The sequence below is a fragment of the Hyperolius riggenbachi genome, chromosome 11 (assembly GCF_040937935.1).
Source record: "Hyperolius riggenbachi isolate aHypRig1 chromosome 11, aHypRig1.pri, whole genome shotgun sequence".
NCBI lineage: Eukaryota > Metazoa > Chordata > Amphibia > Anura > Hyperoliidae > Hyperolius > Hyperolius riggenbachi.
Window position 1 is genome coordinate 3,724,722 of NC_090656.1, and position 14,915 is coordinate 3,739,636.

General features: G+C 48.5%; 1 protein-coding gene across 3 annotated transcripts in view; it reads left to right on the top strand.

Moving 5' to 3' along the window:
• The window catches only part of KIFC3 (kinesin family member C3), a 123,886-nt gene that overhangs the window by 26,499 nt on the left and 82,472 nt on the right, over positions 1-14,915 (top strand). The window contains exon 1 of one of the 3 annotated variants that reach the window (XM_068261149.1): positions 4,998-5,066. The exons of the other annotated variants lie outside the window; for them this stretch is intronic. The gene's annotated coding sequence lies outside the window, so the exon portion shown is untranslated. Of the gene's footprint in view, positions 1-4,997; positions 5,067-14,915 lie in introns of those variants that run through there. 3 annotated transcript variants of the gene reach the window in all.

Consider the following 14,915-nt stretch of genomic DNA (forward strand, 5'->3'; position numbering starts at 1 on the left):
AGAGCTCTCCCATCACTGGCGTGCAAGGAGAGCTCTCCCATCACTGGCGTGCAAGGAGAGCTCTCCCATCACTGGCGTGCAAGGAGAGCTCTCCCATCACTGGCGTGCAAGGAGAGCTCTCCCATCACTGGCGTGCAAGGAGAGCTCTCCCATCACTGGCGTGCAAGGAGAGCTCTCCCATCACTGGCGTGCAAGGAGAGCTCTCCCATCACTGGCGTGCAAGGAGAGCTCTCCCATCACTGGCGTGCAAGGAGAGCGCTCCCATCACTGGCGTGCAAGGAGAGCGCTCCCATCACTGGCGTGCAAGGAGAGCGCCTTGGGTGCCCCTGTGGTGGTAGCTCCAGCCCTGGACATGCTGGGGAGTTTGCAGGGTTCAGTTTTGCTGGGGAGGGGGGGGGGAGGGGGGGGGTAGGGTTCTCGTTAGACTCCTGTTCCTATCACTAATACACATATACAAGTCCTTACATCAGTGATGTATGACATGGGTACTCCCATCACTGATGACGTAGGACATGGGTACTCCCATCACAGATGACGTAGGACATGGGTACTCCCATCACAGATGACGTAGGACATGGGTACTCCCATCACAGATGACGTAGGACATGGGTACTCCCATCACAGATGACGTAGGACATGGGTACTCCCATCACAGATGACGTAGGACATGGGTACTCCCATCACTGACGTTCAGTGTGAGCAGGCTGGAAGGCTGTTAGTGACTGTGACAGTCTCATGCTGTGTGCTCTGTGCATGGAGTATTGGTGACATGTGACAAGGCTACTGTCCACTCTGTGTACCTCAGTCTTGTCAGGTACCAATTCTTATGTCTGTAGTAATGTCATCAGACAGATGTCCTGGCTGCTGGTGTATGCTGAGATTTATAGTTCTTCAGCAGCACAAGGTGGCCTCAGTATTGAGTGCATGATTCCCCCCCCCCCCAAGAACATAACGTAACCAGAGGCGTAGCTAGGGCTTTCAGCGCCCGGGGACAAAGACTAATAATGCGCCCTCTAAGGGGGGACCTGCGCCATGCAAAAAAGGGGTGTGGCCATGCAACAGACTGTGTGCGTGGTAATGGGTGGGGACAAATATGCATGACCTTAGCAGTGGTGTAAAAGGTCTGCCAGGGAAGTTTGAGCTCTGCCATAGTGTTTCCCCCCAAAATACATGTAATCTGACAGCACTTCACCAAAAATACATGTAATTAGGCAGAGGTTCCTCCAAAATACAGATAATATGGCAATGGTTTCCCCAAAATAGACATAATCTGGCAGCAGTGGTTACCCCAACATACATATAACCTGGCAGATGTTCCCCAAAATAAACTTAATCTGGGAGCAGCGGTTCCCCAAAAATACAGTTAAAGTGGACCCAAATTAAAAATACAAGATTTCAGAAATAAAATCTATTTTCTAAATTATAATAATAAATAGCAGCCTTTTTTTCAGCTGCATGATGACAAATATAAAATATTTTACATTTATTGGAGGAACCCCTCCCTTCCTTTCAAATTGCCGGGACAAAATCCGGCAAACTGGTGGAGTAGGTGGTGTCCAGCAATGGAGGAATTGCTAATGGCTGCCCCCAGTATAACCCTAGTTATGGAAAGAGAAGAGTGAAAAGTATGCATTGACATGATCATAGGTTTGAAAGAGTGTTTATTTATCTTTGTATGTGTCAGTGGTGCAACTAAATATTTTTAATTAAAAAAAATATTTGGTTTGGGTCCGCTTTAATCTGGCAGCAGTTCCCCCAAAATAGGTGCCCCCGGTATAGGTAACCAGGTCTTTAGGTGTCCCCAGTATATGTAGATAGGTGTATATGGCCCCAGTATATGTAGCCAGGAGTATATGTGCCCAGTATATGTAGCCAGGTGTATAGCTGTCCCCAGTATACGTAGCCAGGGGTATATGTGTCCAGTATATGTAGCCAGGGGTATATGTGCGCAGTATATATAGCCAGGTGTATAGCTGTCCCCAGTATATGTAGCCAGGTGTATAGCTGTCCTCAGTATATGTAGCCAGGGGTATATGTGCCCAGTATATGTAGCCATAGTTATATGTGCCCAGTATATGAATAGAGATGTGGCGAACGGTTCCCGAACCGTTCGCCGGCGAACATCTCTAAATCCATGGGCCTCTTACTACTTCCGGGTCGCAATGACCCGGAGTAGTACGCCTGCGCTGCCCAGCGGAGCGCGTCCTAGATCGCGCTCCGGTTGCTGGGCACTCTCTGCGCATGTGCGTGACGTCATGAGTGACGTCACGCTCATGCGCAGAGAGTGCCCGGCAACAGGAGCGCGATCTAGGACGCGCTCCGCCGGGCAGCGCAGGCGTACTACTTCGGGTCATTGCGACCCGGAAGTAGTAAGAGGCCCAGAGAGGTTCGCCAGGTGAACTGTTCGGCCCAACACTATATATGAAGCCAGGGGTATATGTGCCCAGTATATGTAGCCAGGGGTATATGTGCCCAATATATGTAGCCAGGGGTATATGTGCCCAGTATATGTAGCCAGGGGTATAGGTGTCCCCAGTATATGTAGCCAGGAGTATATGTCCCCAGTATATGTAGCCAGGGGTATATTTTCCCAGTATATGTAGCCAGGTGTATATGCAGCCAGGTGTAAATGTCCCAGTATATGTAGCCAGGGGTATATGTCCCAGTATATTTAGCCAGGTGTATATGCAGCCAGGTGTAAATGTCCCAGTATATGTAGCCAGGGGTATATGTCCCAGTATATGTAGCCAGGGGTATATGTCCTCAGTGTTTTTAGCCAGGTGTATATGTCCCCAGTATATGTAGCCAGGGGTATATGTGCCCAGTATATGTAGCCAGGGGTATATGTGCCCAGTATATGTAGCCAGGGGTATATGTGCCCAGTATATGTAGCCAGGGGTATATGTGCCCAGTATATGTAGCCAGGGGTATATGTGCCCAGTATATGTAGCCAGGGGTATATGTCCCAGTATATGTAGCCAGGGGTATATGTCCCAGTATATGTAGCCAGGGGTATATGTCCCCAGTATATGTAGCCAGGGGTATATGTCCCCAGTATATGTAGCCAGGGGTATATGTCCCCAGTATATGTAGCCAGGTGTATATGTCCCAGTATATGTAGCCAGGGGTATACGTCCCAGTATATGTAGCCAGGGGTATATGTCCCCAGTATATGTAGTCAGGGGTATAGTAATTCTCAGAATAGGTAGCCAGGTGTCCCCCCAGTGGGAGGAGGGAGTGCAGAAAAGAGGGAGAGCGGTGGGCACAGCGGGGAAGGGGGGACCCAGCGCCCGGGGCCACATGACCTTCCCCGCCCACCCCTAGCTACGCCCCTGGTGAGGCCCCAAGCAGTGGCTTGGTTAACCTAGGCTGAGCAGCACCCCTGATTGCAACACATTTCTTGGGGCTAGGTACCCGCTTCTTCAGTCAAATGAAGAGAGTAAACACTCCAATGAGTCGTACTGGAGCCTAGAGCCTAATGAATGTAGCCCCAGAATAGGTAGCCAGGTGTCCCCCCAGCAGGAGGCGGGAGCGCAGAGAAGAGGGATAGCGGTGGGGACGTCTCCCTCCTTCCCTCACCTTGGGGCTCCCCCTCTCTCTTGCTTCCCCCTCCAGATATGAGCTGCGGGCGGGCGACAGAAGTCCCGGCGGAGTAGAGCGATCTGTGCTCTGCTACTCTGGTCTAGACTAGACCAAAGTAGCGGAGCACAGATCTTTCTCTGTGCCGCGAATAGGGTAAATGTCCTGGTGCCTGCCCACCGCTCATATCTGGAGGGGGGAGCAAGAGAGAGGGGGAGCCCCAAGGTGAGGGAAGGGGGGAGATGTCCCCCCTTCCCAGCTGTGCCCACCGCTCTCCCTCTTCTCTGTGCTCCCGGCTCCCGCTATAATTAAATAAATATATATATTAAACACCTCAGGTCATGGCTGGGCGCCCCTAGGAACCCAGCGCCCGGGGGCGCATGACCTACCCCGCCCACCCCTAGCTACGCCCCTGAACGTAACATAATATCTCAAAAAAAGGCATCAAAACTTCATTAATAGTCAAAATGCTGAAAATTGGGGCAATGGCACGTCATGCGTCATCCATCCTATATAACAAAACTCATGTCCCTGCATCCTCCTGTGTGTCCCTGGCTGCGTCCGTGCGTTTAGCCTAGCGCGCATGCACGGCACACGGGCGGACTTGAGACAGCAGGAGGACAGGTGTAGGGGGCGGGTGTGTGTCCCTGCGTCCGTGCGTTTAGCCTAGTGCGCATGCGCGGCACGTGGGCGGACTTGAGACAGCAGGAGGACAGGTGTAGGGGGCGGGTGTGTGTGCATGCGTGTAGCCATGCGGGAGCGCAGTAAGGGGGGTTGCGGCAGAGACCTAGCGCCTGTTTTTAAACGGACGGGTTTATTACTAGTCCTATACTATAAAACCCCTGTGTCGCTGCGTCCAGCGTTTGTCCCTGTTATTTGCTACTGCGCATGTGCACAATAACGGACATGGACAGCTGGACGGGACCAGGGAGCGAGGTGGGTGGGCAAGGGTTGCGTGCGCGCGTGGCAGGTGCGTGCATGCGCACTGACCGGCGGTGGCAGAAAAACAGACCTAGAGCCCGTTTTTAAACGGGCTTAGGTCCACTAGTCCTATACAATAAAACTGAAGTGTCGCTGCGTCCAGCAGTTTGCAGCGTCCCTGTGTCCCAGGTTTTTTGTTAATGCGCATGTGCGCAGTAACGGACAGCTGGGACCAGGGAGCTGGGGTGCGGGCGAGCGAGGTGGGTGCGCGCCTGCGTTGGGCGTGCGCTCGCCATGCGGCGGTTGCGTGCGCGCATGCGCACTGGCGGCGGTGGCCGCCGGAAAAAGACCTAGAGCTTGTTTTTAAACAGGCTTGGGTCTACTAGTCCTGTATAATAAAACCCCTGTCTGTGCGTCCTCTTGTGTCTCTGTGTCCCTGCTTCCAGACCTGACAGATTTCTGTCTGTGCGCCTCATTGCATTGTGGGAAATAACAGCTTTTTCCAACTGCCAAGCAAGCAACATCTCCCTGTGTGCATACACTTCAAACGGCACGGTGGGGGACAGGTGAGCCAGAAACATCTGTGTGAGCGTTGCTATGGTGGTGGGGGTGGGGGGGAGGGGCATGGCCTAGCGCAAGTTATTTAGCAGGCGGGCCTTTTTACTAGTCACTTTATAATGTTAATCCTGTGAGATGATGAGGAATGATTTGAGAAGGAGATGTGGGCAAGTACCATAGCTCACAACTGTCCCTTTTTCGGAGGGACAGTCCCTTTTTGGGAGCCCTGTCCCTCTGTCCCTCTTTCCTCCTCATTTGTCCCTCTTTCAGGACTTTGTCCCTCTTTCTATGTAAATCTATATATTTCTTTACTAAAAATGTGTTTGACTGACTCTAAACTTTATTCCCAACCTTTAAATTGATATATTACTAATTGTAAAATGTTACTATGAAGGAAAATGAACCAGGATAGAAAGGACCAGTGTGGTTTGAATTATAAAACAACATATTTCTCTTATGAAATCTTTGTTATGCGTGACTAGAGGTGTGGTGAGGGCGTGGCCAGTGGTGTGGCAGGGGCGTGACTTAAGTGTCCCTTTATCTTACCTCAAAAAGTTGGGAGGTATGAAGTATGCTTCTTGTGTCACCTGACCTCCATGTTTATGATAATAATCGGCCCTCAGGGAAAAAATTAAATAAAATAAGGAATTTTATCAAAAGAAACAAACAAATAAAAAATAAACAACCCAGCAGTGATCAGAGCCCACCAGCAGAAAGCTCTGTGGGTGGGCAGAAAAGGGTGGGGGATTCATTTGTGTGGCTCTGCAGCGAGCCAGAAAAGCTGCAGAGCCCTAATTTATATAAAATAGGCTGGTCATACCTGTGGTCCTCAAGTGGTTAACCAGTTAAGTACCAGTGGTCCTTGCCGCTGGTACCAGAAACCACGGAATACCAACGAGTTGCTGCACATATCCGCTGTCCTCGCCGCACACCGGGAACCTCAGACCACCCACCCTGCTGTCTCTTATGACGGCAGAGTTCCTGCGAGCCAGTCAGGAGCTGCTTTAATTGGCTCCCGACCGTGTGATCAATGTGAGCCAATGGGAGTTACTTACATTGATGACAGGGTCAGGAGCCAATTAAATCGTGAACGGCTCACAGAGACAGCAGGGCAAGTGGCGGGGAGACAGCGGCGAGATCGTCAGGAGCAGTAGAAGCGTCGAGAACGTGCAGCGCTGGTGAAATGAAATCTACGCCCTGGCAGGTATTAGGGGATCAAAACAGGGCGTAGATTTGAATCTTCGCCCTCTGTAAGTGGTTAATGACTAACTGTACAAGATTTCTTGGCAAGCTTTCAAAACTTTATTTCTTCTTCAGGCATTATACAGAACTGGATCAGAGCTGTACCTGGTCCTGGTTCAGAAACGTTGCTGTGGTTCTAATCCAGTTCTGTATCGTGCCTGAAGAAGGAACATAAAGTTTTGAAAGCTTGCAGAGAAATCTTGTAAGTTGGTCAGTAAAAGGGTCACCTAACCAACTTTTGTTGTTATGCCTTCGGATTCTCTCCATGACTAACACCCAGAGCAGGGACAAGGTCCTCCAGCACCCAAGGCTGAGACACCAAAGTGCGCCCCTCCATCCCTGCCACCCCAGCCGTCACACACTAATTGCTATTACACTAAGAGGCCCCTCCCCATCCCTCCCACCCCAGCTGTCACACTCTGATTGCTATTACACTAAGAGGCCCCTCCCCATCCCTCCCACCCCAGCTGTCACACACTGATTGCTATTACACTAAGAGGCCCCTCCCCATCCCTCCCACCCCAGCTGTCACACACTGATTGCTATTACACTAAGAGGCCCCTCCTCCATCCCTCCCACCCCAGCCGTCACACACTGATTGCTATTACACTAAGAGGCCCCTCCATCCCTCCCACCCCAGCCGTCACACACTGATTGCTATTACACTAAGAGGCCCCTCCCCCATCCCTCCCACCCCAGCCGTCACACACTGATTGCTATTACACTAAGAGGCCCCTCCCCCATCCCTCCCACCCCAGCTGTCACACTCTGATTGCTATTACACTAAGAGGCCCCTCCCCATCCCTCCCACCCCAGCTGTCACACACTGATTGCTATTACACTAAGAGGCCCCTCCCCATCCCTCCCACCCCAGCTGTCACACACTGATTGCTATTACACTAAGAGGCCCCTCCCCATCCCTCCCACCCCAGCTGTCACACACTGATTGCTATTAGACTAAGAGGCGCCACAGGGCCCACAACCTCCCCAACACCTTAATATCTAGTTATCTGGCTTGCAGTCACTGCCATGTATCCACTTTTCTTATTTACTTCTGCTTCAAACACAATTAGGAATGACAGTTGAATGAATTGTGCGCCCCCCTCCTACACTGCGCCCTGAGGATGGAGCCTCTCCAGCCTATGCCTCGGCCTGGCCCTGCTAACACCAGACCACATGCAACCAGCTGCGTTTGTGACTGTTTGTTGTGGGAAATCAGTTAACTTAAGGTAGCCATACACTGGTCAATTTGCCATCAGATCGACCAACGGATAGATCCTTCTCTGATCGAATCTGATCAGAGAGGGATCGTATGGCTGCCTTTACTGCAAACAGATTGTGAATCGATTTTCAGCAGCCCGCCAGCTATACATTACCTGATCTGGCCGGCGCGACTCCCCCGGTCTCCGCTGTCTTCTTCTCCGCGCTGGTCTCCGGGTCCGGCTGGCTTGGCTTCACTGAACTTCCTGTCTGGGGAACAGTAGAGCGCCCTCTATTGTTTAAACTTCCTGCCGACAGAAAGTTCAGTGAAGTCAACCGGACCCGGAGCCCAGCGCGGAGAAGAAGACAGCGGAGACCGGGGGAGTTGCGCCGGCCGGAGCAGGTAATGCCGCTAGTGTCGGTCGTAGGGCATTCGAACGCCGCTATTGATGCACTCCCGACCTGCCAACAATCAAGCAAAATCTTCTGCACAGACGGATCAACGAGAATCGACGGGAACGTTTGATTTCGGACAGAAATCTATCGTTCTGTCGGCGTTTGCGCAACGATTTCACAGCAGATTCAATCACAGTGATTGAATCTGCTGTATATAGGCGGGAAAATCATTGGGTGTATGGGCCCCTTTACCAGTGTGTTTTTGAGATGTGGGAGGAAATGTTGTCAGCTGACATGGAAAAGACAAACAGAAGAGGAGGATTCTTGTCCTGTTATCAGTACTGCTGACAGATGAGGAAACAGCAGATCCTGGAAAAAAGCATTAAAGCGGACCCAAACCAAACATTTTTTTTTTTATTAAAAATATTTAGTTGCAGCACTCTGACACATACAAAGATAAATAAACACTCCTTCAAGCCTATGAGCATTTCAGTGCATGCTTTTCACCCTTCTCTTTTTATATCTAGGGTTATACTGGGGGCAGCCATTAGCAATTCCTCCATTGCTGGACAACATCTACTCCACCAGTTTGCCGGAAAAATCCCGGCAATTTGAAAAGAAGGGAGGGGTTCCATCAATAAATGTAAAATATTTTATATTTGTCATCATGCAGATGAAAGAGGCTGCTATTTATTATTATAAATTAGAAAATAGGTTTTATTTCTGAAATCTTGTATTTTAAATTTGGGTCCACTTTAAGATTGTTTTTGTTCGCTCTGGATAGGGGTTGAATGTGGCCCTGAACAACATGCAGATTAGAGGTTTTTGCTGAAGTAAGACTGGATTAGCTGCATGCTTGTTTCAGGTGTGTGATCCAGACACTACTGCAGCCAAAGAGATCAGCAGGACTGCCAGGCAACTGGTATTGTTCAAAAGGAAATAAATATGGCAACCTCCATATCCCTCTCACTACAGTTGTCCTTTAAAGTGGACCTAAACCACTGCACAGGAAAGAAAGAAAACATAAAGAAATTCCCCTGTATGTATTTAGAGAGTTTAGCCTAATTCCTTCTCATTTGTGTCTGATCTCAAGTTGTAATTTGATCTCTCCCCTGTGTGTCAGCTGAGTGCTGTGGCAGATTAGCTCATTTGAAAGCACAGGATGTTTACAATATGACTGCTTGTATGAAAGAAGGAAGTAGACGCACTGCAGATTAATTGCAGGATTTGTATCAGCTGTAACAAAGAATTGTTTTTTCTGTAAGGCTGCTTTCACAGTGGGACGTTACAGGCGCACGTTAGAGCAGCCTGTAATGCAGCCCACCGCACAGCAATGAAAAATCAATCAGCCCATTCACAGTGCCCACGTTGTGTTACATTGTAACGCTGCACGTTCAAATAAAGTGCAGCATGCTGTGCGTTCTACTCGGTTTTAGCCGCGTTAGACTGTGTGCACATGCTCAGTTATGATGTTTTTTTTATTTATGGGCCGGAGAGGAGGCGGGGAGACTCCGCTATTGTAGCCAGCCACATGGCTACTTAATATTCACTGCACTGCAGTGTTTACTTCCTGGAGCGGCCGCTGATTGGCTGGCGGGACCACCGTGATGCGGAGTGTTCCGATCACATGGTCTCCACATCGCATAGGACACAAAAGGCGCACCAAGAGACGCATAACGCGGCTCTAGGTAGAGTTCTCTCCTCCAACACCACCAGGCGTTGCGTTAGGGGCACGTTATGCGACCTATAACGTCCCCTAAAACGCAACGTCCTGGTGGGAAAGAGGCCTAAAGGTGATTATGCTGTTGCTTATCTTAGAGCAGAGAGGAAGTTCTGAGTTCAGGTCCGCTTTAACTGACTACTCGGTCTTCCCTCTGACTAGTTCAGATGTATCCAAATGGTTGATTTACAAGTCCCAAAAGAACAGAATCTCATCTGTAAGCAGAGTGTCCAAATGTCACTTTTTAGAGGGAAGAGCAAATTCTTTAGCTAAATATACTTTCTTTTGTTCTCAAATTAAATTTTATTAGTTTCTAATTATAGCATCGAAATTCCCAACACAATGAGTGCCCAAATGAGGCAACAATGACACAAAAGCGCCAGAATACATTCCTATAGGAGACAAGACCAGCAGGACTTCGCTACATAGACTTCTCCCCAAACTGTATTTTCTATTGTTATACAATATAATACTTTATACATGTGATCACATGACCTGAGTTAGCTGCAGAAACGGATCATGCACAAGGCGGACCTGAACTCAGAACTTCCTCTCTGCTCTAAGATAAGCAACAGCATAATGACCTTTACAGAAAAACATTTCTTTGTTACAGCTTACAGAACTCCTGCAATACATCTGCAGTGTGTCTACTTCCTGCTTTCATAGAAGCAGACAAAGGGTTAACATCCTGTGTTTACATATTAGCTGTGTCTGCGGAGACTGATGAATTTGTGATGACACAGCTGAGAGATCAAATTACACTTGTGATGACTTGAAGATGAGGAGGAATAGGCTCTTCTCTCTAAAAACACACAGCGCGCATTCTCTCTGTTTTCCTCGTCTCCTGTGCAAGAGTTATAATAATAATCCGAACATTTGTGTAGCGCTTTTCTCCTGTTGGGCTCAAAACGCTCAACAGCTGCAGCCACAGGGACACGCTCAAGAGGCCACCCTGCAGTGTTAGGGAGTCTTTCCTAAGAACTCCTTACTGAATAGGTACTGACCCTAGCCAGGAATCAAACCCTGGTCTCCCATGTCAGAGGCGGTGCCCTTAACCAGTACACTATGCAGTTCAGGTCCGCTTTAACAGGCCACCCCGTAGGGTGCTTTTTTCTGTTTAGCTCAATCTATTCAGATTGGGGAAGGGGGGAGATTTTGGCTGTGTGTGTTATGCCTGGAACACACCATGCAATTTCCCATCAGATCGATGGGTTCCATCGATAATTTCCGACAGGCCTGATCTGATTTCCGATCGTTTTTATTATCAATTTTGTACAGAAGTGATCAGAAAATCAATCAGAAAAAACAATTGGAAATCAGATCAGATCTGTCAGGAATTATCGGTTCAACCTGTTGTTATTCTGACAGGAAATTGTATGGTGTGTACTTGGCATTAGGAATAGACCCCCTCTCTGATCAGACTCAGACCCAAGAAGGATTTATCTTTTTTGTCACATCGGGGGGCAATCTGATGCTGGATACACACAATGGCATTTTTGCATCAGATAGGCAGATCATTCGATAAATTCCCAGCACATCCAATCTGTTCCTGGTCGAGAAAGGGATCGATTTTGTGCAGTACTGATCGGACAATCGATCTCCTTCTATAGGATGCAAAATTTCCATCGTGTGTGTCCAGCGTTAGGTGTGTATGGCAACCTTCAGCCCCACCCCCTTCTGTACGTCGCAGAAGGGCGTGGCAAGGCGTGGCACCTGTGTTGTTCCCTAATTCTCCCCGAGAATTGCTCTGCTGAGGTATACTGACATCATAGTCCTTTTTGGATTGGTTTATACAGATATTTTAAAAGAGATTTTTTGGAACATCAGAGTAATTCTGAAGAATAAAACAAACTGCCAGTATGTGCTGCCCAGGTAGATACGTGTTCCAGGTATTGGGTTTCGTATACAGAGCTCTCCTTTAAGGCTTGTACAACTTTTCCGCACATCTATCATCCAAACTTGGTCTGTTGGACAGTAGTTGGGCGTGTGTGTGTACAAGTTGTTTGAACAACTTGTACTTGTTTTGAATACGGCCATATTGCGCAGTCTGTTCCACTTGCGTACACATTATGCAAATGAGGTGGTCGTTCCGCTGGTTGGTGTGTAAAAATTCAAGTCATGCAATCGATTGGTTGTGCGGTCGGTCATGTCGTCAGGTTGGTCATGCGTAAAAGTTTCATGTGTGTACGAGCCTATATGCCTGGTACACACCATTCAATTTCCCGTGAAATTGATGGGTTGGATCGATTATATCCGACAGGTCCGATGTGATTTTCGATCATTTTTCTGATCGGTTTTCCAATCACTTCTATACAAAATCTGTCAGGGAATTGCATGGTGTGTAGCCGGCATTAGATTCTGCAGAAACTGAACATGCAGGAAGCACTAGGGAAGGAATTCCTGTCCAGCTGCTCAGCATTGTGGCATTTCAAGTATTATCACTATCCACACAATCTGCAGTTTCGCATACAATGGTATCTTTGTATTGGCTGCCAGTCTATAAGCTCATTAGGGACTTTCACCTTTGTCACAGTGTCCCTGGCTCCGCCCCTTACAGGGTAACAGATAAAATCACTGTTATTTATAGAAACTAGCAAAGGTGTGCTCATTGGTGGTCAGGTGGGCTACTAACAAGGTGGGCAGAGAGAGAGAGGGGGGGACAGACCAACTGGCCAGAGCTGGTGTTACCTGCTGGATTTTGGTATCCCTGGATCAACGCTTTATATTTGTACATTGTATAAGGTATGCTATACACCTCTGTATTGCTTGCATTGCCCTTGTTGTTGTATGCCATTTGTTTGTATTCTATACTATTTACTGTCACCATCGAAGATGGTGCTATATAGGCCTAGTGTCCGCAGATGTTTTGTCAAGGTCAAAGAAAATACAAATTACTTATTTTGATAGTAACTTTTTGGTACTTTTTCAGTTGCAGAGTGTTGAAAGTTACTTTAAAATAGAGATTAAAGATTGTTTCCTAGGAGAAAACTTTGGAGAAAAATATTATTGCACATGGGCCTTTATCTTAAAGTTCAGAAGAATATGGAGGCGGCCATATTTTATTTCCTTCTAAACAACACCAGTTGCCTGGCAGCCCTGCTGATCTATTTGGCTGCGGTAGTGTCTGAATCACAACAGGAACAAGCATGCAGCTAATCTTGTCAGATCTGACAATGTCAGAAACGCCTGATCTGCTGCATGCTTGTTCAGGGGCTATGGCTAATAGTATTAAAGGCAGAAGATCAGCAGGACAGCCAGGCAACTAGTATTGTTTAAAAGGAAATAAATATGGAAGCCTCCATATCCCTCTGGCTACAGTTGTCCTTTAATTGGCATTGGATGTTCACTGTTTGGTTGGGTCAGATCTTTGCAGATTGCTGCCTTTTTTTATGGTGACGGTTCATGTTTTTCTGCATTGCTGCTGAAAATGGGCACAGCTGAATGTATACACATAGTGAGCAGAACATGCATGCGTGCAGATGCACTGTAAGCGGAAATGAATCCCTAAACCAGTGGTTCCCAACCCATGTGTCGCGGCAGCTTCGGGTACGTGTCGCGGCTCTCTGAGGGGAGCAGCGCAGCGGAGGTAAAGCTGTGGGCAGCAGCGGAGAAGGGGGCCATCTCTCCCCCTTCTCTCACCTTAGGGTGCTTTGCCTTCCTCGCTCTCCCCTCCGATCTGTGTGTGCGGCGGCGTTTGGCAGCAGGCGGGACTTACCTTCCGTGTCGCTCCATGCGCCGGCCGGAAGTTCTGGTGTCGCAGCCGCTGCTCTGGTCTGGATCAGGCCAGAGTAGTGGCAAATCATCCCGCGCCGGCGACGAGACCAGACGGAGGACACGGAAGGTAAGTTCCGCCCCTCTGCCAGCCACCGCACTTGTTCCGGAGGAGAGAGCGAGAGCACCCTGAGGTGCCGCTCTCCTTCCCTCGCTCTCTCCTCCTGGGGGGGGGGGGGGGCCTGGCTACAATATACTGGGCACATATACCTCTGGCTACATATACCGGGGACATATACACCTGACTACATATACCGGGGACATATACACCTGCCTACATATACTGGGGACATATACTCCTGGCTACATATACTGGGGACATATACCTCTGGCTACATATACTGGGGACATATACCCCTGCCTACATATACTGGGGACATATACAATACAATAATACAATAACATTTCTATAGCGCTTTTCTCCCATAGGACTCAAAGCGCTTAGGCTCTCTCAGATTCAGTAATTAGTAGGATGAAGTATTCACACAACAAAAGTTATATTTCTGCAAATGCCAAACTGAACAGGTGGGTTTTCAGTCTGGATTTAAACACGTCCAGGGATGGAGCTGTCCTGATCTGTTGAGGTAAGGAGTTCCAAAACGTAGGGGCAGCATGACAGAAGGCTCTGGGACCAAAAGTTTCCAAGTGGACTCTGGGTATGACTAGATTATTAGAACCTGTTGATCTGAGAATGCGGGGATTGCTACGCAGCTGCAACATATCTTTCATGTATCCAGGGCCTAAATTATTCAGGGATTTAAATGTCAGTAGGCCGATCTTGAATAGGACCCTCCATTCTATAGGTAGCCAGTGAAGGGAGTGCAGGACTGGCGTTATGTGGCAGTGGCGGGGTTGGTTGGTTAGCAGTCTGGCAGCAGTATTCTGTATCAGCTGTAGTCGGTACAAGACCTTTTTTGGAAGGCCAGTGTAGAGAGCATTGCAGTAGTCCAGTTGGGATGTGATGAAGGCGTGGACTAAGGTTGGCAGATCTTCTGGGGGTATGAGGTGCTTGATTTTTGCAATATACCCCTGCGTACATATACTGGGGACATATACACCTGCCTACATATACTGGGACATATACACCTGCCTACATATACTGGGACATATACCCCTGGCTACATATACTGGGCACATATACCCCTGCCTACATATACTGGGGACATATACACCTGCCTACATATACTGGGGACATATACCCCTGGCTACATATACTGGGCACATATATCCGTGGCTACATATACTGGGGACATATACCCCTGCCTACATATACTGGGGACATATACCCCTGACTACATATACCGGGGACATATACACCTGCCTACATATACTGGGGACATATACCCCTGACTACATATACTGGGGACATATACTCCTGACTACATATACTGGGGACATATACCCCTGGCTACATATACTGGGCACATATATCCGTGGCTACATATACTGGGGACATATACCCCTGCCTACATATACTGGGGACATATACCCCTGCCTACATATACTGGGGACATATACCCCTGACTAC